At 43.6% G+C, this 22,816-nt stretch overlaps 1 pseudogene; it reads right to left on the reverse strand.

The window, feature by feature from the left end:
• Positions 1-4,678: 4,678 nt before the first annotated feature.
• LOC126459706 (5S ribosomal RNA) lies at positions 4,679-4,797 on the reverse strand (annotated as a pseudogene).
• Between the last annotated feature and the right edge of the window lie 18,019 nt (positions 4,798-22,816).

Here is a 22,816-nt window from a genome sequence, read left to right on the forward strand (position 1 = left end):
AGTGACATATTGGTTTCTGCTTAGAAAAGCCATAAACCAATCTCATGTTTGCTCCAACAGAAGACGGCATTGAAGAGTGGCGAAGTAGTTGTATATAGTATGCAATAAAATAAAACCGAAGGATTACATGACTTAATTATATCAGGGATGACTTGTAATAAAAGAAGATAACTTACACAAGATGACAATGCTAGACCAGGAGGATTCCTAAAACATAATCTCAAGTAACAGACAAAAGAGAAGGTTTTTAATTTGTAAACTATAGAAAGCGCATTAATTGCACTCAATGCAGTAATACGTATTGGAGTTTAGTCTTGTAAGTGATGATATTTTCTGTTGCTAGTCTTTGTCTGATCACATAGCTCGAATTTAAGATGTCAGTCAACAGATTAGTTGCAGTTTAGAATTCTATTCTAGGTGACTGGAGAAAGCCTGTGAAACGATAAATAAATTCCTGTTCGCTTTTTTATCTTCTCCCCAAAATTTTAGGGGAAACACTAGCTTAAGCACTCAACTTTTTTTTAACTTTACAGTTTATAATCATCGAAACACATGATATCGTTATGTTTGGATACTCTTACATTTTCTATATTTGTTTAGTATTCTTCTTTTTCGAGGTTTTATTGCATTACTTTTGTTATTGTACTTTATGTTAAACATATCTACAGTGTTGTAATACCTACCTGTGTAATGAATTTGATAGTGATGGTGCCGTGCGCTCTTGACCTTGACAGCAACAGAGAAAGCAAGTTTCTGCAGTGCTGAATGAATTCCACTCACGTGGCTAGAATTGATTCCTCATGCACTGTTCACTTAGACAATGGATATAGCCGTTTCAGTTGTAGGAAGAAAGTAAGAAACTACATCGAAATTACAACACACCCTACAGAAGAATGCACTATTTTCAGCCGGGTGTATTGCTTACTGCGCAGTCAACACTGGCATAAAAAGGAGGAAAAAAAGATTAAGTTTCTAGAACGACAGAGGAATGATCTAAATGCAGTGTTTTAGTAGAGGAGAGGAGAAACAAAAAATATTTCAACCAACAGTTTCTGGGACAGAAGAGGAGAAAGTTGAAAAATTTTGGAAGTAACGGGCGAGATACATATGAGGTGCACAAACGTGCCTCCACCAATAGGGTTAGAGTAGTGGGGCTTGCTCTCTTATATGAAGTAGGAAAGGACAAACAGCCCTGAATATTTCCAGAGTGATGAAGAAGTGAACCCAATTTCGACGGCATACTACTACACAGTCGACAGTGTCATGCGTAAATTCCTTCCTATCCAGTCTCATGTGCTCGGAACAGGCCGGTGTCTGATTGAAGCAATGATGTTATGATGAAAGAACATCCCTCACAATTTTTGAATCTTCCCTTTACTGGTCACAGAAATTTCAAGGTCATAAGTCTACTGTCTCTCGGTTGCTCCTGTCTACCTCTGGAATAAGTTGCTCTGCATTCTGCACGTAGTTCAATGCCGTATTGAATTAAAATATTGCTGATCCAGTTCGTTCTGTCAGTCTCACAACATTATACAAACCGTTAACATATACGACCATTTCGCAATGCGAAACAGTAAAGCACACGCTTCCATTTTGACCCAGTCAGGTTTATTTCTCATTTCGGCTCGCAGTCAGTCATGCAGCTCCCCTAACTGTATTACCAATGTTTTATCACACTCTTCCCTCGCTCCCTCTTACCCGCCTTCTCTCGCGTCTATTGCTGCCAGTGCAGTTATTTTAAATCTGTTTGTCATCTCGTCGAAAAACGTGGCTCTGAGCACTATGGGACTTAACATCTGAGGTCATCAGTCCCCTAGAACTTAGAACTACTTAAACCTAACTAACCTAAGGACATCACACACATCCATGCCCGAAGCAGGATTCGAACCTGCGACCGTAGCAGTCGCGCGCTTCCGGACTGAAGCGCCTAGAACCGCTCGGCCACAGCGGCCGGCCATCTCGTGGAGATCAGGTATTCTGCCAGAGGTCCGCATCCTCCAAACACGATATATCGACGCTGTAACTCGAAATCTTCATCAGGTGTTCCGTGAGACTGGCAGCCTGGCTGGCAGGATCCCATATTTAAGCCTGGGTGATGCCTAGAATTCCGTCTGCTGTACGCTGTTGACCAGGTGTTGCCTTTTCTATCCATGCCCTGGAGGCGCCCTTCCACAATACTGCAGGTGTTCCACATTCCATCCGCACTCGCTACCGCAGCCTCCCGTAGCGGTTGCTGCATCATGATGTTCCGTATTCGGTACACAGACCGCAGCATCTCGTCCTCTGATGTAAACGCAGAAAAGTCACAGACGTTATGCTCAATTATTCTGTGGGTTCAGCAGTGGTGGCGTGGCATCCTCTGCTTTCAGCGAGGACAGGCGTCTGTTCTGCCCACAAAAGCACGGAGCAGGTCGCAATCCCACATCTAGGAAAACTGCTCATATTCCTGGGGAGGCTGGCCTCTCCTAATGAGATATATTGACTGCCTTCTGCCGACAAACAGGAACCTGAGACCACACAAGAGTACACTTCCCAGTGAGAAAAACGAAAGTTTCTTCCCTAAGAAATACATGCAGTACTCACAATAAAAAACCACAAAATAGTTCCACGAAAGTGAAAAAATGATTCTTAGCGACGTAATTTTACAAGTGTATGTATCCCTGGTGCATAAGGGGAGCCTAAACTATCTCTCTCTTTTCACTATTATTAAAATAAAACACACAGTGAGCATCGTTAAAGTTTAGATCTGTAAACTGACTTGCGACCTGCGGTACAGTGTAGTCACCACTGTAGCTCGTTAACCCACAAAGAAAAACAGTATGACCTGACCGTGGCTAACAGACAAAAATATACAACGTTTTGTCCAACATTCATTATTGGTAAACAGCCAAAGTTCTTGTAAGCAAACTCGGGAGTTTGAGTTCGAAAACCCATAAAATATTATTGATTTCGAACACCGACGCAGTAGCGCATTATTTACTACGGCTGAACTCCATCTACAATCCGTAATTGTGGTCAAGAACATACCAAAACCACTTCAAATCTAATTGATTTGTGACTTCAATTTCATGGTCCTCCTTCAGCCTCCGTGCCAGCCTTATATACCCGCGAGCGCGACTTTCGTTAATGGTTGTTAGTTAGGCTCAAATTATCACCAGAACGATGTTCCAAATTTCATTGCCTTATAACTAGAACAAAACATAAGCAGGTGTACGCCTTTTGTCTGATTAAAGTGAGGTGTTGTGGGAGATTGTATGGTAAATACTTCATTCATAATCATAAAAACACTAATCACTATGACTGAACAGATTTATTACATAATTAATAGTGCCTAAAATTATAATTTTTAATAAAAAACCACATAATTCGTGTGTAAAGTTAACTGCTCTTTTAGTTGGTTTGATCAGTTTTATCGCAGATCCAATACAAATTGAATCACAGGCAACGTTGATAGTGAATGTATTAATCAGCTGGAAATAAAAATGAAATTTGTGACACATGCTGGAGACCAGCTTTTATTGAAAAAAGCTATCACAAGTTGCTGTTCAAGCGTTTCTAAAGCTTCTAAAAGTCAGAATTTTTGTTAGAGAACTAGAGTAGACTTTCAGCAGTACCACCCTGTTTGAGAACCAAGAAATACGAGATGTTTCACAGTGCTTTGGCGATTTCGAATTTGAAAAACGCGTGCTGAAAACAAGATAGAGCAATGGAGCCGTCGTCTATTAGTAGTGGGGAGTATCATGTTTCATCACATATACAGATCAGTAATCATGTACTGGTCTCAACAACATCGTACGTTCGCAACGGAGTGCTATTTCCGTTACGGTGAATCTGTCGTTTGCGTGCAATGTGGGTTTTATTAAGCATTTCAAGATTCAGCCACGATATCCAGTTCCTGCTCGTGGAACAGTACTGAATTGGGTGGGGAACTTCCGAGCGACTGTCAGTGCTTTGAGTCGAAAGTTAATCGACTCTCGGAAAACCGAATTTCGTACCAGACTTTTATCTATGGGGTATTTTGAAGGCGAGAGTGTACTCCATCCGGCCGATAAGCTTGCGACAGATAAAGGATCGAATTCACATTGAAATTTCCAGAATTCCTCCAGCAGTTGCGGAAGATATGCTGAAAAACTGGGTGAAACGCCTCGAGTATTGTGTAGTCGCGAATGATCATCATTTGTCCGATGTAGGATTTTATAGGTAAACTTGAATAATTGTAGTACCCTGTGTAAAAAGTTCAAGTTCATTTCGTGATTAGTTTGTGTATTATTCAAATGTGAAATCGTCAAAACATTGTGGAACACTATGGAAATAAATTATTGTCATCTTCTGAAGGCTCAGCCGCGTCGTAAGCATTGATTTCTGTCTTCCGCCTAGTACTTCACAACCTAATATTCCTTAATCCTATCGTTCTCGTGAGACCTTCAAAGTAACCTCTCGTGAGCAGCACCTTTTCTTTAAACTAAAATGAACTCCGTCCGAACAGACCTCGGAAGGCCCAACGATACCGACTGACCACCGTGTCATCCTCAACCGATAGACGTCACTGGATGCAGACATGGAGATGCATGTGGTAAGCACTCCGCTCTCCCGGCTGATGTCAGCTTTCGGACAGGTGCCACTACTGTCAGTCGAGTAGCTTCTCAGTTGGCCTCACAAGAGCTGAGTGCACCCCGCTTGCCAACAGTGCTCGGCAGACCCGAACGGTCACCCGTCCGAGTGCTAGCCCAGCCCAACAGCACTTAACTTCGGTGATCTGACGGGAACCGGTGTTACCGCCGCGACAAGGCCGTCGGCACCTTTCCTTTAAAGGTGTTTGTAATGGAGGTGTTGTGTCTAGACCAGGACCTACCACGTTTGCTTAACCTCGCTCCATGTCTTTAAGAAATTGATTTCTTTCAATTACATCTTTATGAACTTCATTGGATTCCTTTCGTGCCCAGGGCGTTTAGGATACTTTTCCCATATGATCTTTCTTTTTCTTACCTACTTACAGGTTTCACTTTTGTGCAGTAGAGTGCTCTATATAAACCTTGCTGAAAGAGTCCCTCATGTTCATGGCGTTGCTTACTAACAAACTTTTTTTTGTCCTCGCAATGGCTAATTTTCTATTAATTTTTGAACTGTGATTGTGCCTACAGAAATTGTGTTATCTAAGTTACCAAAATGTTCTCTTGATCGATTATTGGGGTAATCAGTTGTACTTTTGTAGTAGGTGTTCGCGGGCTCTTGCTTACTACAAACAGCTTCTCTTCTTTGCATACGTCTTTAAGTTCTGTTGTTCTAAGGTGCTAACACCTCCGACGACCCGTTCATGTCTTTTCCTGAGTCTTCGATTTTTGCATAGGATTCTCTCTCCACTGACCTTTATGCCTTTTGTGTACTGCTTTACTGGGCCGATCGTTTATTGAATGTCAATGGACACACTAGCTTTGCTATTCTTTCACTCATATTTGCTGTTATTTGTATGGACTGACGCTGATACAGTTTCCAAGAGTGCCTTGTATCCTTCCCATCGAAGGATACTTTATTCATACTTTGAAGAAACAAATTCCGGTTAACTGTGGAGAACGCCATCTTCAAGTGCATGGTTTTCTTGACCGTCTTTACCCTTTCTTGCAAGATCACACACAAAGTTAAAACTTTGTTCTATCTATACCCTTTTCTATCTAAAACAAAATTGATCTTCCTTATACAAATGTACTCTACTGACCATTAAAATTGCTAGACCACGAAGGCGACGTACTACAGACGCGAAATTTAACCGACAGGAAGAAGTTGCTGTGATATGCAAATGATTAGATTTTCAGAGCATTCACTCAAGGTTGGCGCCGGTCGCGACACCTACAACGTGCTGACATGAGGAAAGCTTACAACCGATTTCTCATACACAAACAGCAGCTTACCGGCGTTGCCTGGTGAAACGTTGTTGTGATGCCTCGTGTAAGGAGGAGAAATGCGTACCAATACGTTTCCGACTTTGATAAAGGTCGAATTGTTGCCTATCGGGACTGTGGTTTATCGTATCGCGACATTGCTGCTCTCGTTGGTCCAGATCCAATGACTGTTAGCAGAATATGGAATCGGTAGGTTCAGAAGGGTAATACGGAACGCCGTGCTGGATCCCAACGGCCTCGTATCACTAGCAGTCGAGATGACAGGCATCTTATCCGCATGGCTGTAACGGATCGTGCAGCCACGTCTCGATCCCTGAGGCAACAGATGGGGACGTTTGCAAGACAACAACCATCTGCATGAACAGTTCGACCACGTTTGCAGCAGCATGGACTATCAGCTCTGAGACCATGGGCCGGCCGGTGTGGCCGAGCGGTTCTAGGCGATTCAGTCTTAAACCGCGTGACCGCTACGGTCGCAGGTTCGAATCCTGCCTCGGGCATGGATGTGTGTGATGTCCTTAGGTTACTTAGGTTTAAGTAGTTCTAAGTTTTAGGGGACTGATGATCACAGATGTTAAGTACCATAGTGCTCAGAGCCATTTAAACCATTTTTTGAGACCATGGCTGCGGTTACCCTTGACGCTGCATCACAGACAGGAGCGGCTGCGATGGTGTACTTAACGACGAACCTGGGTGCACGAATGGCAAAACGTCGTTTTTTTTCGGATGAATCCAGGCTCTGTTTACAGCATCATGATGGTCGCACCTGTGTTTGGCGACATCGCGGTGAACGCACATTGGAAGCGTGCATTCGTCATCGCCATACTGGCGTATCCCCCGGCGTCATGGTACGGGTTGCCATTGGTTACACGTCTCGGTCACCTCTTGTTCGCATTGACGGCACTTTGAACAGTGAACGTTACATTTCAGATGTGTTACGACCCGTGGCTCTACCCTTCATTCGATCCCTGTGAAACCCTACATTTCAGCAGGATAATGCACGACCGTATGTTGCAGGTCCTGTACGGGCCTTTCTGGATACCGAAAATGTTCGACTGCTGCCCTGTCCAGCACATTCTCCAGATCTCGCACCAATTGAAAACGTCTGGTCAATGGTGGCCGAGCAACTGGCTCATCACAATATGCCAGTTGATGAACTGTGGTATCGTGTTGAAGCTGCATGGGCAGCTGTACCTGTACATGCCATCCAAGCTCTATTTGACTCAATGTCCAGGCGTATCAAGGCCGTTATTACTGCGAGATGTGGTTGTTCTGGGTACTGAATTTTCAGAATCTATGCACCCAAATTGCGTGAAAATGTAATCACATGTCAGTTCTTGTATAATATATTCGTCCAATGAATATCCGTTTGTCATCTGCATTTCTTCTTGGTGTAGCAAATTTAATGGCCAGTAGTGTAACTCTCTATGTAAGGTTTTATTGTGATCTCTATTCGCCTGTCTCGTTCTCCCTTTTGCCCGCATAAGTACGAGTAGAACGCTTAAATTTGGTAGCTGGCTTGAGGCATTTGGCTTCTTGTCCTCCCTCAATCTCTTCATAATTCACTTCTTTCCCTCCGTTCTTGCGACATTTCGTTTTAGCTTCTCTGACCATCAGTGCCTCGTTCAAGCGTTGTAACGGCTAAAGTACTCACTATGGTATTTTCAGTAATGTTCACGTCTTGTAAATCTTCCCACTTCGAACCAACTAATTTTGACCTTCCTTGTGTTGCTAATTTTGACTAGTCTTTTGGTGAGTGTATTTTTCTCCATTCTATATACAGTGTCATTCAACTGCCTCTACCGCTGTCGTTTTATGTAACCCGAAGTGTTTTGGCCTTGAAAAGCCACGTGCGAGATTTTCAGATCCTCTCGCTCGTTACTCTCAATTTATTCGTCCTACAGAGAAGACAACATGACCTTTTTGTAGGAAATTTAATGTAGCTGCATTTTGTACTGAGTTACGTTTTTGCTTGAGGCCATGGTTTTCGAGTTCTTCAAGAGAAACTTTCTAAATCGACTTTGAAACATACTTCCACCCCATTCCCATCCTTCACCAGTCGTGATTTCTACTGTGTTGTTCGCGACACTTCCTCTGCATAAAAATTTCCGACTATGCGAACTATTCCCGATATTCGACATTTTTGGTCTTCATTGACTGGCCTTATTACGCCAGTGTCTTAGTCGAGCACTTAAGTTGTAAAATCGACGTTTGTCAAAATTTTACCCCACAAATTTGTGAATTTTAACGGCAGGAAATAGACAATTACGTCGTTGTATATCGTCAGAGCTTCTGACTAGCAATCTACAGTGCTTTTAAAGGTTAAGTTTTTATCGAAATGTGAATGCAATTAGTTATTGCAAAACGTTTATAAAAACGTTTTTTTCATAACCCTCAGTCACATTTAAATTAAAATTGTTAATGAAATAACTGACTATGCTGGTGGCTAACAGCTGATCAATAGGGATCAAAAAAGGTCGAAAATTGGGAACAGCTCCTCTAGTCGGAAATTTTTGTGAAATGGTAAGAAGTAGTGCCACGGAAAACATACTAGAGATACTGACTGGTGAGGGATGAGGGGGGGGGGGGGTTGGATGTGCGTTTGAAGGTCACTTTTGTATGTTTTTCTTGAATAACTCTAAGCTGTGAGCTCCAGCGAAAATGTCTCCCGGTATAACATTTAACCACATTAAATTTCTTACAGAAATGATTCTATTCATTTTTTTCTGTAGGAGTAACAGTTTGTGCGTAGCAAGCGATAGAATATGGCAACCTCGCGCGTGGCTTTTTCAAGGCCAGAAATAACAGTGCGGGCTGCATGAAAAGACAGCGGTAGCAGCAGCTAAATAATCCTGTATATGGCCATAAAATTTCAAGCATCTCTTGCTCAGATTGTTAGTGAACTTAAGTTATAGCCTCACGTAGTTGTAGGTTCTCCTCTTTGTCCAATTTACATTTTGAAATGTGTTAACATATATGTACTTAAGAATTTGCCACTGCTGTTTTCCAATTTCTGCGAATTAGGAAAACTCGAGAACAGCTATAGTCTCCCGTAAAAGAACTGTCCTGTAATATGACAGTTTTGGACTGCACGATATTTTTTGCTATAGTGGTTCTCTGTAAGTTTCCGCTAAGAGTAGTTGTCATAATGTGTTAATTGTCACTTCATCTACGATACATCTACATCATTACTCTGCAATTCACAATTAAGTGCCTAGCAGAGGATTCGCTGAACAACTTTCAAGCTATTTCTCTACCGTTCCACTCTGGGACAGACGCAGGAAAAACCAACACTTAAATCCTTCTGTTCGAGCTCTGATTTCTCTTATTTTATATTGATGATCATTCCTTCCTGGGTACATGGGCGGCAACAAATTGTTTGCACACTCTGAGGAAAAAGTTGGTGATTGAACAACCATGAGAAGATCCTGCCTCAACGAGAAACGCCTTTGTTTCAATGATTGCCACTCCAATTCACGTATCATATCCATCGCGCTCTCTCCCCTATTTCGCGATAGTACAAAACGAGCTTCTCTTCTCTGATATTTTTCGATGTCCTCCGTCGATCCTATCTGAAGCGGTTCCCACACCGCACAGCAGTACTCCAGAAGAGAAAGTACAAGCGTAGTGCAGACAGTTTCTTTAGTAGAAATGTTACATTTTGTTGGTGTTCTGCCAGTAAATCGAAGTTTTTGGTTTCCTTTGCCCACAGTTTTATCTATGTGATCATTCCGTTATTCGTAGCTGTAATCTTAAAGTTTGTAGTTGAATTTATAGCCTTTAGAGTTGTGGGATTTATCGTGTAACCCGAATTTAACGGATTCATTTTGGTACTCCTGTGGATGACTTCACACTTTTCATTACTTAGAGTCAATTGCAACTTTTCGCACCATATAGATATCCTGTCTAAATCGTGTTACAAATTGTTTCAATCATCTGATGACTTTATAAGACGTTAAATGACATCATCTGGAAACAATTTAGGAGTGCTGCTCAGATTGTCTCCTGAATCGTTTATGTAGATCAGGAACGGCAGAGGGACTGTAACACTTCCTTGGGGATCGCCAGATATTACTTTTGTTTTACTGCGTTAATTACTACGAACTGTGACCGCACTGACAGGTAATCACGGATTCAGTCACACAACTATGACGATACTCCGTAGGCACGCAATTTGATTAGAAGTCGCTTGTGAAGAACGGTGTCATAAGTCTTCTGGAGATCTAAAAGTATGGAATCAATTACAGGTCCCTTGAAGAAAGAACTCATTACTTCGCGAGAATAGAGAGCTAGTTGTGTTTCATAAGAACGATATTTTCTGAATCCGTGTTGAGTGTTTGTCAGTTTATCGTTTTCTTCGAGGTAACTCAGTGTTCGAACGCAGTATATGTTCCGAAACCCTACTGCAAAACGATGTTAGCGATATGGGTCTGTAATTCAGCGGATTGCTCCTGTTTACTTTCATGGGTACCGGTGGGATCTGTGCAACATTCCAGTCCTTAGGTACGGATCTTTCGACAAGCAATCGGTTGTATATGCTAGCTAAATATGGAGCTTTTGTGTGAGCGTACTAAGAGAGGATCCACGACCGGGCGCCTTGTCTTCATTAAGTGATTTAAGCTGATTTGCTACAACGATGATATCTACTTATGAGTTACTCATCTTGACAATTGTTCTTGGTTCTAGTTCTGGAATATTTACTTCGTCTTCTTTGGTGAACGAATTTCGATACACCGTTTTAGTAACTCTGCTTTCTGCTTTAGTAGCACTGTAGTCGGTAACATCATTGTTGTCGCTCGATGAAGGTGTCTTTCCGCTGGGGTACTTCGCAAATGATCAGAATCTCTTTGGATTTTCTGCAAGATTTCGAAACAGAGTTTCGCTGTGGAAAGCATTAAAAGGACTTCGCATTGACGTTCGCGCTACATTTCGAGTTTGTGTAAAACTTCGACAATCTTGAGGGTATTGCGTTCTGTTAAATTTGGCATTCTTTTTTTCGTTGCTTCTGTACTAGTGTTTGAACTGTTTAATGAACCATGAGAGATCAGTCCCATTTCTCAGTAATGTATTAGGTATGTCTCTCAATAGTCGTCGATACTATTTCTTTGAATTCAAACATCTGGTCTACGCTTTTCGAAATAGATGCCTTTTTCCTTTATTTTTGGTGAGTTTGGGTGTTATGGTAATCAGTCTCGCTGCAACAACCTTGTGGTCACCAATAACTTGTCCGTCATGATGCTGCCTATTTTCTCAGGATTATTTGTTGCTGAGAGGTCGAATATATTTTCGAAACCATTTACACTTCGAGTCGGCTTCTGAACAAATAGTTCAAAATAATTTTCTGAGAACACGTTCAGACCGAATTCGAACGACGTGTGATGTTTACCTCTGATTCAGATTCTCTTCTCGGATCTGTACCATAGGACCACAGTCGGGTCTGTCGACGATGCAAGAGAAGGCGAGCACCGCCTGCATTCCGCAAGTAAGACTGGCAGGCTTTACTACTTCAGCTAGCCGCCCGAAACCAGAGAGAGAGTCTCTTCCGATCTAAAGCGAAGCACATCATTAGTTCAGATACGAGCCAGCACCTGCAGATGGCTGCATACTGTGCTCTTCATGACATCCAGAACCACCCTTTCCACATCTGGAATGACTCCTCCCTGTATGCACATAGAGTGCACACTCGATTCCTTCCCCACATTGGCAGCGATATCTCTATGGGGCCCCATTACTTACCAAACGTTGGAGCTCCTAACTACCAGTAAATCCAGGCTCTGCGAATGCTCAGACCTGTTTCGTAGTAATTTTTGTTTATTTGAAGGCACATGTCTGTAGTTCTGGAACACATTGAAATCCCCGCACAATACCATAGATCGCCGCTAGAAGAGTCAAAACAAGGCGCAGGCCATTGATAAAGTTGAGAAGAGCTGCGCCATATTGGCTTGGGTCGCTACCGAAGTGGTGCACTATTGTGTCGTGGCTGTTTCAACTTGGACCAGGACTACAGGAGTGTACCTAGAAACAGAAATATTAATTACGAAACTTAAACCTGATAACGGTATCTTCGCGAGATATACGTAGAAAGACGCAACGTATTGGCTGACTTTTCTAGGAATGTGCGCTATCGCAATTCTAACAGTAAACTACACAAAAATGGCTCAAATGGCTCTGAGCACTATGGGACTTAACATCTGTGTTCATCAGTCCCCTAGAACTTAGAACTACTTAAACCTAAGTAACCTAAGGACATCACACACATCCATGCCCGAGGCAGGATTCGAACCTGCGACTGTATCGGTCGCGCGGTTCCAGTCTGTAGTGCCTAGAACCGTTCGGCCACACGGCCGACGATATTTAATGCATGTGACTGTTCTGCAACAGTGCAATACTACAATTATGAGCCTTTCTACTTATTCATGTGCAGTCTTTTACATCTGTTTGTGCTGTGGGTCAACTTCCAATCCCTGCAGCAAGTGTCAATCCTGTGCAGGTGTTCCTACATTTCGCTATAGCTTTTTTAGCGTTGTGGCTTCTGCGTATACAACAGCTTCATCTGAGAAAGGCTTTATGGAATTTTCGACGATATCCACTGGGCCAGCCGGCCGGAGTGGCCGTGCGGTTCTAGGAGCTACAGTCTGGAGCCGAGCGACCGCTACAGTCGCAGGTTCGAATCCTGCCTCGGGCATGGATGTGTGTGATGTCCTTAGGTTAGCTAGGTTTAATTAGTTCTAAGTTCTAGGCGACTGATGTACTCAGAATTTAAGTTGCATAGTGCTCAGAGCCATCCACTGGGTCAACTATATGAGGCGCGACAATAAAGTAACGAGACTGATTTTCTTTGCAAGATGTGGCAACCCTGCAGGCTTGCATAGGCACAATATCTTTGACCTTGGTCTATAAGCTGCTTCTAGTCTAAGAGGCACGTCGATGCAACTGCTCAGTCGTGAGTTGTGCTGTAATAAGGCAACATGTGTTTGTGTCTCTCGTCACGGAAATGGAACCGTATAATATTGCGCAACGGTATGCCATTTCTTTTTGCGTTAAACTGGGTGAAAATGCGACGACAGCTTACAGTACGCTTCAGAAGGCTTTTGGAGAGGAGGTTATGATAAGAGCTCAAGTTTTCCGTCGGCATAAAATGTTTAGTGAAGGCAGAACGAATGTTGAAGATGAAGACCGCATTGGACGACCATCAACCCCACGGACGGATGTCAACTTGGCCAGGGTGCGTGAACTCGTACGATCTAATCGAAGATTATCCGTGGAAATGATTGCAGAAGAACTTGAACATCAATCAAGAAACTATTCGTCTAATAATAACTGAAGATCTTGGTATGAGAAAGATTTGTGCAAAAATGGTCCCCAAAAATCTCACACCACAACAGTAGTTTTTAACGTCACCAGATATCGCTCCATGCGACTATATTTCATTTCCAGGAGTCAAAACGGCGGTCAAGGGATACCATTTTCAAACAACACAAAATGTCCAAAAAAACTGTGTCGAGGGTCTTGGAGGATATTACAGAAGATGAGTTCCAGAAACGTTACCATCAATGGCAGAAGCGCTGGGGAAGGCGTGTGCAATCAGAATGGAACTACTCTGAAGAAGACAACACTAAACTTGACTAAAACGGTAAGCAACATTTTTTTTCCACATCAGTCTCATTACTTTATTGTACGTACACTGCTGGGCAAAACTTATGGACGAGCTAGATGAACAAACATGACGCATTAACTACTCTTTTGAAGCGAATGGAACTGCGGGAGCATGTTACCAGAGATCTTCCAGTAATACACAGGAAATTGGACATCAGATGGTGTGAAATTAGAGGGACTAAAGCGCGAAATGGGGCTGGCCAAGCAAGACGAGGCAGTTGAAGAAACGGGTAAAGACTGTATGAATCGGTGAGAATTTGTTGTGCACTGTGGTGGTGTTCATCACAACTTGACCTAGAGACACAATCTGAAAGACATCCAAATGGTTCAAATGGCTCTGAGCACTATGGAACTTAACATCTGAGGTCATCAGTGCCCTAGACTTAGAACTACTTAAACCTAACTAACCTTAGGACATCACACACATCCATGGCCATGGCAGGACTCGAACCTGCGACCGTAGCAGCAGCGGAGTTGCGGACTGAAGCGCTTAGAACCGCTCGGCCACAGCGGGCGGTGGATGACTTCCCAAGAGGAAAACTGGAAGGAGGACGAAATGTCGCGAGTGTAACCCTGGAGTTTTGTACCGATCACAGCTTTGTTTCACGTGCATCAGGAGCATTCCGAATCACAGACATTGCTGTTCGAAGGAGAGGAGGTAGTCGACCACGGTCAACTACAGCAGCAGATGTCCCCAGCACTGTGCAACAGGTAAGAAGGGACCCACGTTTGACAGCGGATGCAATTGCAGCCATATTTAACACTTCTCTAGGGCAAGCAATCTCAAGCTCCATAGCGGCACGGAAACTGCAATGGGTGTGGTCTCTTTGCCCGACGACCAGTGCCTTTTATTCCGTTGACACCCATACAAGGGCAGCATTATTTGCGATGGAGCCAAGAGCATAGGGACTGAAGAGCATGCTCTTCACGAATGAGAGCAAACTCAGTCACAGCAGTGATTCTGGGCGTACCGCCATGAGGCGAGAGGTGGGAATACGTAATGCAGGCAGGAAGGTTGTCGAACATGATCGATCTGGTGGGTGTACTGACTTCCAAGTCAGTACGCCCAACACGGTACTTTCACCGATGAATGTTGTTGTAACGCTGTACTCCTACACCACCTGCGTCTTTTCAGTGGTGCATTCGACCGTGACTTAATTTTTATGGATGACAAACATCGACAGCATCGAACAGTGCAGATGGAGAAGCTCTGTGAATAACACGATGAAGATATCGGACGAATGGACAAGCCTGCCGGTCCCCCCCTCCCCCCCCCCCCCCCCCCGATGCAAATCCCGGCGAGCGCGTGAAGGATGCGTTGGGGAGGGGTAGTGCACCACGTCTAGATGCGTCAACGACCATCTCCCAGTCGTCCACCGCGCTTCAAAAGAAATGAACGCACTCTCGTACGGATTCCTTAACAACTTTGTGGCCAGCATGGGAGCACTATGTGGAGCACGCATCGCCACCTGTGGTGCCCACACGCCATTTTAAAAATCATTTGACGCTTCTGTGACTTCCAAGGGGCCACCGTAAGTCTCCACTTCAGAGTAATTAATTTCTCTGAATAAAATTGTCATTTCCGTCGCTCTCATTGTGTATTCTTTCAGTTAGCTTCTGTCCTGTAGTATAGAAGTTCTTTATAATTATGGTCCAAGTTTCATAGAGCTACGTTATTTGCCAGTGGCACAGCATGCAGAAATGTATTACGAACAGTAATGGCTGTATGAGACTCCGTTGGGTATACCCAAATATAGTTTTACGTCTGAAGACATCTCCCTGTTAAGAATAATATGCTGTATTCCGGTTGGGTATGATCACAAAATAACAACCCCATTGTTGAGATAAATAGGCACCTTCTGTTGTCCTCTTCCCTTATCCATATTTTGGATCTGGAACAGCAGCTGCTGCACTTTATTGATCACGAAGAGCTCACAAAAGGGGATGAGAACATCTAAAAAACACCTAAAATGTACCTGCAGTTGCGAACACGGACAACCCTGTATTATGGAATGACGACAGTGAAAATTTGTGCCGACCGGGATTCGAACCAGGATTTCCTGCCAATCGCGAGTGGTCGCCTTACTACCAGGCTATCCAAGCACGCTTAACGGCGAGACCCAAAGTTCCAGATATTGTCAACCACGAGTCTGCAACCTGCACTCTTGCATCAAAAAAATGTTCAGATGTGTGTGAAATCTTATGGGACTTAACTGCTGAGATCATCAGTCCATAAGCTTACACACTACTTAACCTAAATTATCCTAAGGACAAACACAAACACACACACACACACACACACACACACACACCCATGCCCGAGGGAGGACTCGAACCTCCGCCGGTACCAGCCGCACAGTGCATGACTGCAGCGCCCTAGAGCGCTCGGCTAATCCCGCGCGGCCACTCTTGGATCCATCTGTACAGGGAGACATTTTAATTGAAAGTCGCGTGCCAGGTGTCGGCAGATAAATATGATATTGCAGCGCCTGTGTTGTTCGGAAAGACATGCATGCATGCATGTCCGAAGGAATATTGCATCGTAATTTCTAACAGAGGCCCTGCAACCTTTCCAGTGGTAACAAAGACGAGAGTAAGCAACACTTTTAGACACGACCTGCGGCGGCCGTCGCTATTATCGCCGGCAGCCAGCTACCGCGGCGCCTTATTATGCGCGGTTCCTGCGCCCCTGCGCGGCACGCAGCCCTACGTCACGCACGCCGGCACTTGGCGGCGCTAGGTCGAGGGCGCCCTCCACGCGCAGACCGACCTTGTGGCCGTCTATAGTCGCCGCCGCCGCTCCAGACTTGCACTCCTTCCTTTTCGGGACATCTTCGCCCACTACTTCGCTTCTCGTCCTCGCGCTCTCCGGAACTACTTGTTGCTTTTTAAGCAACGGCTGTATCGTTACTTCTAGTTTCAGATCATTTCGCAAGGCTCCTGAGGAACCGACTATGCCTACGAAGAATCGATATGTTTGCTCCTCTGCTGGTACCATACAGTTTGGCTGCACCCATATTGCCGAGCGGTTCTAGGCCCGTCAGTCCGGAACCGCGCTGACGCTACGGTCGCTGGTTCGAATCCTGCCTCGGGTGTGGATGTGTGTGATGTCCTTAGGTTAGTTAGGTTTAAGTAGTTCTAAGTTCTAAGGGACTGATGACCTCAGATGTTAAGTCCCGTAGTGCTCAGTCATTTTTTTTCTTTTTTTTTTTTTGCTGCTATATTGACAATTTTGACCAACTTCACGTCAAAAAAATTGACCAGGTGTGAGAGAACTTGTGCTCTAAGGGTTCCGTACAGACTTAATTTTGTATACAGACAGTTCATCTGTTTCAAGAATCGAAAATCTCGACTACTTTTTGTCTGTTACCAACACTGATACTGGCAGATATCGGTCCCAGATATTCCAAGACTTTCCACAACATTTTAATTTTAACTTTGAAGTAGGATAACAAATGATAAAAGAAATATTTTTGTGTGTAATGTAACCACAAATTAACAACTTTCGGATTTTTTCCTTTACTTGTACTGTGAAACCTTGCTTCCTGACAAATTTCATGATTATACGTCAATGGAAATTACCTTCTAGGTATTATCAGTGAGTTTACGAGTATCAAAATGTGGCATAAGTGTCCGTATCTTTTGCTTGAAATGACTTAGAAGCATATAGTGTTTACAGTACCAAGGGACCTTAGACCTTAGCATGTGACAAATTTCATCCTGATACACTATGTGATCAGAAGTCTCCGGACACCTGGCTGAAAAGGACTTACAAGTTCGTGGCGCGCTCCATCGGTAATGCGGGAGTTCAATATGGTGTTGGCCCGCCCTTAGCCATGGTGACAGCTTCCATTCTCGCAGGCATACGTTCAATCAGCAGGTGCTGGATGGTTTCTTGGGGCGTGGCAGCCCATTCTTCAGGGAGTGCTGCACTGCAGAAAGGTATCGATGCCGGTAGGTGAGGCCTGCCACGAAGTCGGCGTTCCAAAACATGCCAAAGATGTTCTGTAGGAGTCAGGTCAGGACTCTGTGCAGGCCAGTCCATTACAGGGATGTTATTGTCGTGTAACCACTCCGCCACAGGCCGTGTATTATGAACAGATGCTCGATCGTGTTGAAAGATGCAATCGCCATCCCCGAATTGCTCCTAAACAGTGAGAAAGCAAGAAGGTGCTTAAAACGTAGTACACACACACACACACACACACACACACACACACACACACACACAAAATACTTTCATTTTTATAACATGTAGAGATTAATATCTTTATATCTGGCAAGTGCTCAGACAAAGTACGTTAATTGAGTGAGAAATTTCACCTTAAAAATAGAACCAGTTAAAAATCCCACCACTAACTCTTTCGGTTAATGGTACAGAAACCTCTTGAGAAGTTCAAGAGAGAATAGGCAGTCTCGGTTGGAAAATGGTTTTTTATTTATTTAATTTGTGACGCGTTTCACTCTCACAGGATCATCATCAGACTTCTGGGGGAAAAACAAGTTTCCTCAGTACAAATTTGTGAGCCACAAAGCAGCTATAAAGTGACATTGTCATTTAAATAAAGCAACTACGAAACCAACCCCGAGTTGTGAAAAAAGCGAAACCAAGTACAAACTCACTGGGTAAAAACACTCGAGCACCAATGGCAAGTGTACAGAACGTCCCGCAATCACCAAAAATGGCACGTCATCGAATAAAATATACAGGTCACATCCACCTACAGAAATAAAAAAAATATATGTTTCAAGGCGAAGAGAAGTAAGCGGGATAAACATAAAAAACCACGTAAATAAGGGTGGAGATAAACGAAGAAATACTGAGGGCTAGGAGACCTTGGTTCACAGAGTGTGTGAGTAATATAAGGCATAAAATCGCACAAGAATCACACGTTACCTCTGTTTAAGCGTACTCGCTCTTAACACAAAACAGGGCATGTTAATGACATAGACCAGGTGTAGAAAGTGTGCTTGTAGCACAGGTTTACAGCTCCTACTACAGAACTATAAATCAAAGTAACCGACACTTTACTAGGTGGCACTGCCAGCTGGGAAAACAGCGAACGTATTTATAGAGTAATGATAAACTTAGATACATTATATAACATAAAAGCAAGGAAGCGCAACTAAAAAATATCAGTCTATAAACGAAAGCCACGTGTGCACAGACATTTATTTAAAAAGTAATATCATAGCTTCGAAGTAACCCTAGTTATGGAAGGTCAGTTATTGGTTGAGCAGGCCTGAGCTCTGAACATACCCTTTTCGAAACTTCAAATTCTTCGAGGATGATCATCTTGCTGCGTTTTTGTACAACATGCAAAATATCGAGATTATTTTTGGATGGTGGGCGATGGTGAGCAGTTTTCAAATACTGAGCGAAAGGAGAACATTTTTTAAGTTGCCTTTTCTTTATTAAAAGTTGGTCATAGAAACGGGCTATGAAGGATATGTCGTAAACATCTCTTGTGTTAAGAGCGAGTACGCGTAAACACAGGTAGCGTGTGATTCTTGTACGATTTTATGCCTTATACTGTATTACTCACATACTCTGTGAGGCAAGGTCTCCTAGCCCTCAATAGATGTTCCTTTATCTCCACCCTTATTTACGTGATTTTTTTTATGTTTGTTCCGCTCACCGCTCTTCGCCTTGAAACATTCTTTTTTTGCTTCCATAGGAGGATGTGCCCTGTATATGTTATTGGATGACGTGCCATTTTTGGTGACTCTGGGACGTTCTGTACCCTTACCAGTGGTTCTCTAGTGTTTTTACCTGGGGCATGTGTCCTGTAAATGTTTTTCGATGGCGTGGAATTTTTGGTGACTGCAGGACTTCCCGTACAAGTGCCAGTGGTCCTCGAGTGTTTTTACTCCATGAGTTTCTACTTGGTTACGCTCTTTTTCACAACTCGGCTCGTGGTTCTCAGTTGCTTTATTTAACTGACAATGTCACTTTATAAGTGATTCGCGGCTCACAAATTTGTATTGAGAAAACTTGTTTTTCCCCCAGATGCTCCTGTGAGAGTAAAACGGGTCAAAAATTAAAAAAAAAAATTGCAACCGAGACTGCCTATTCTCTCTTCTAGAACCAGATAAGAAGTTTCGAAAGGCACAGAGCACTTATGCGCTATCTAACATATCCTAAAAGGGTAACTCACTCACACTGTCGTTTTGATATACACTGTTCAGCCAAAAAATTATGATTACTGAACACCACGAGACTGAACACTGCTTGGTTTCGGCCGGACGAAGTAGCCGTGCGGTTCTAGGCGCTGCGGTCTGGAACCGCGAGATCGCTACGGTGGCAGGTTCGAATCCTGCCTCGGGCATGGATGTGTGTGATGTCCTTAGGTTAGTTAGGTTTAAGTAGTTATAAGTTCCAGGGGACTGATGACCACAGCAGTTAAGTCCCATGGTGCTCAGAGCCATTTGAACATTTGAAGCAATGTTGCACACAGCATCCCTTACTACCAAACTAGTGTCATCAGCAAACAGAAATATTTTAGTTACTCGTAGTACTGGAGGCAATATCATTTATATAAATAAGGAACAGGAGTGGCCCCAACACTGATCCCTGGGGCACCCCCACTTGACAGTACCCCACTCAGACCCCGCATCACATTGTGAATAATGACCTTTTGCTGCCTGTTGCTAAATTAAGAGGTGAACCAACTGGGAGCTACTCCCCGTATTCCGTAATGGTCCAACTTCTGGAGAAATATTTTGTGATCAACACAACCAAATGCCTTAGTTAAATCAAAAAATATGCCTAGTGTTCGAATCCTTTTGTTTAGCCCACCCAGTACCTCAAAGAGAAAAGAAAATATAGCATTTTCAGTTGTTATACGACTTCTAAAGCCAAACTGTGCATTTGATAGCAAATTGTGTGATATAAAACGATCAATTATCCTTACATGCACAGCCTTTTCAATAACTTTTGCAAACATTGATGGCATAGAAATAGGTCTAAAATTATCTACATTATCCCTTTCTCCCTTTTTATAAAGCGGCTGTTCTACTGAGTACTTTAATAGCTCAGGAAACTGACCATTCCATGTTTTGTATAGGCTGTCATATCAGTTGAAACAGTTGCTCTTTAAAAATACAATAAGTTGGCTGTCTTGGTTACTGATGCTTCAGCTATTGGGGCCCCTACAGTCTGCCCTCTTTGGAACACTTACGTCTTTCATTGCACGTCGACCTCGGCCTCTGAATGCAAATACAAAGTGTGCACTACTCGTAAACAACCTGCATTGATACCTAGTCCGTACTGAACACGCACAATCTAGCGTGACACGTGCCTTAACTGCGTTGTTGACGTCAAACGCAACCATCCCATTACTGCCACTTTTCACATTACTATACGCTGTAGGAGCGAAGTGTAGCTAAACGTTGCAAGTAAAACGTTTTTGATTTTCACTGTGCTTTCCATTTAACGATCTATCAGACCATGAGAAAAAAATTTCCCTCTTATATACGCGTAGCAGAGATGAATTTGGAATCATTCTGGCAACGATATATGATGCAAATGGGGAAGCTCATTGGCATCGGCGGCTTTCACAACGGAGACATTTTATGGAGCGGTGCCTGCGACGACAATTTTGGAAACGGGAGAGCTGATCAACTGCTTGCGTGCTACTGTTGTCAGCATCAATGGAAATTGGTGTTGTAAAGTGGTGCTGGATATGCACATCTCATCACAGAACGTGGAGGTCAGCGGCTGATCTGCTCTGCAAAGCAGGACAGGCGACAGTATGTGACACGAAGTACAATGCTGTTGCACCGTTCAGTGCACATTGTTGAGATGGGGCTGTACAGTAAAGTTTATTCACAGTAGTCCAACGACATAGGCAATTACGATTGTAACTAACATAAAATAATCGAGATTGGACCATGGATCAGTGGAAACGTGTCGCCTGGTAGGATAAATGAAGTCTTTTGTCGCAACAGGTCGAGGGTCGTGTCCAGATACGACATCATCTAGGCGAGCGATTGCTCCAGTTTTGAATGTTACGCTATGGGGGACTTTTAGCTGAGCATCCATGGGACCTGCGTTGGTAATCGAAGGCACCATAACAGCTGGGGACTATGTGAATATTATTTGCGGCCTACCTGCATTCCTTCATTCTAGGTGTCTTGCACGACACGGATGACATCTTCCAGTAGGATAACTGTCTGTGTCACAAGTCCACATTCGTGCTACAGTGGTTTGAGCAGCATAATAAAGGACTCACGATGTCGTGGACACCAAGTCGCCTGACTTGAATCCGATGGAACTGATTTGCGACGCTATCCGGCACCAGCTACATCTACATCTACATTTATACTCCGCAAGCCACCCAACGGTGTGTGGCGGAGGGCACTTTACGTGCCACTGTCATTACCTCTCTTCCCTGTTCCAGTCGCGTATGGTTCGCGGGAAGAACGACTGTCTGAAAGCCTCCGTGCGCGCTCTAATCTCTCTAATTTTACATTCGTGATCTCCTCGGGAGGTATAAGTAGGGGGAAGCAATATATTCGATACCTCATCCAGAAACGCACCCTCTCGAAACCTGGCGAGCAAGCTACACCGCGATGCAGAGCGCCTCTCTTGCAGAGTCTGCCACTTGAGTTTATTAAACATCTCCGTAACGCTATCACGGTTACCAAATAACCCTGTGACGAAACGCGCCGCTCTTCTTTGTATCTTCTCTATCTCCTCCGTCAAATCGATCTGGTACGGATCCCACACTGATGAGCAATACTCAAGTATACGTCGAACGAGTGTTTTGTAAGCCACCTCCTTTGTTGATGGACTACATTTTCTAAGCACTCTCCCAATGAATCTCAACCTGGTACCTGCCTTACCAACAATTGATTTTATATGATCATTCCACTTCAAATCGTTCCGCACGCATACTCCCAGATATTTTACAGAAGTAACTGCTACCAGTGTTTGTTCCGCTATCATATAATCATACAATAAAGGATCCTTCTTTCTATGTATTCGCAATACATTACATTTGTCTATGATAAGGGACAGTTGCCACTCCCTGCACCAAGTGCCTATCCGCTGCAGATCTTCCTGCATTTCGCTACAATTTTCTAATGTTGCAACTTCTCTGTATACTACAGCATCATCCGCGAAAAGCCGCATGGAACTTTCGACACTATCTACTAGGTCATTTATATATATTGTGAAAAGCAATGATCCCATAACAGTCCCCTGTGGCACGCCAGAGGTTACTTTAACGTCTGTAGACGTCTCTCCATTGATAACAATA

Source organism: Schistocerca serialis, chromosome 2 (genome assembly GCF_023864345.2).
Source record: "Schistocerca serialis cubense isolate TAMUIC-IGC-003099 chromosome 2, iqSchSeri2.2, whole genome shotgun sequence".
In the NCBI taxonomy this organism is placed as follows: Eukaryota; Metazoa; Arthropoda; class Insecta; order Orthoptera; family Acrididae; genus Schistocerca; species Schistocerca serialis.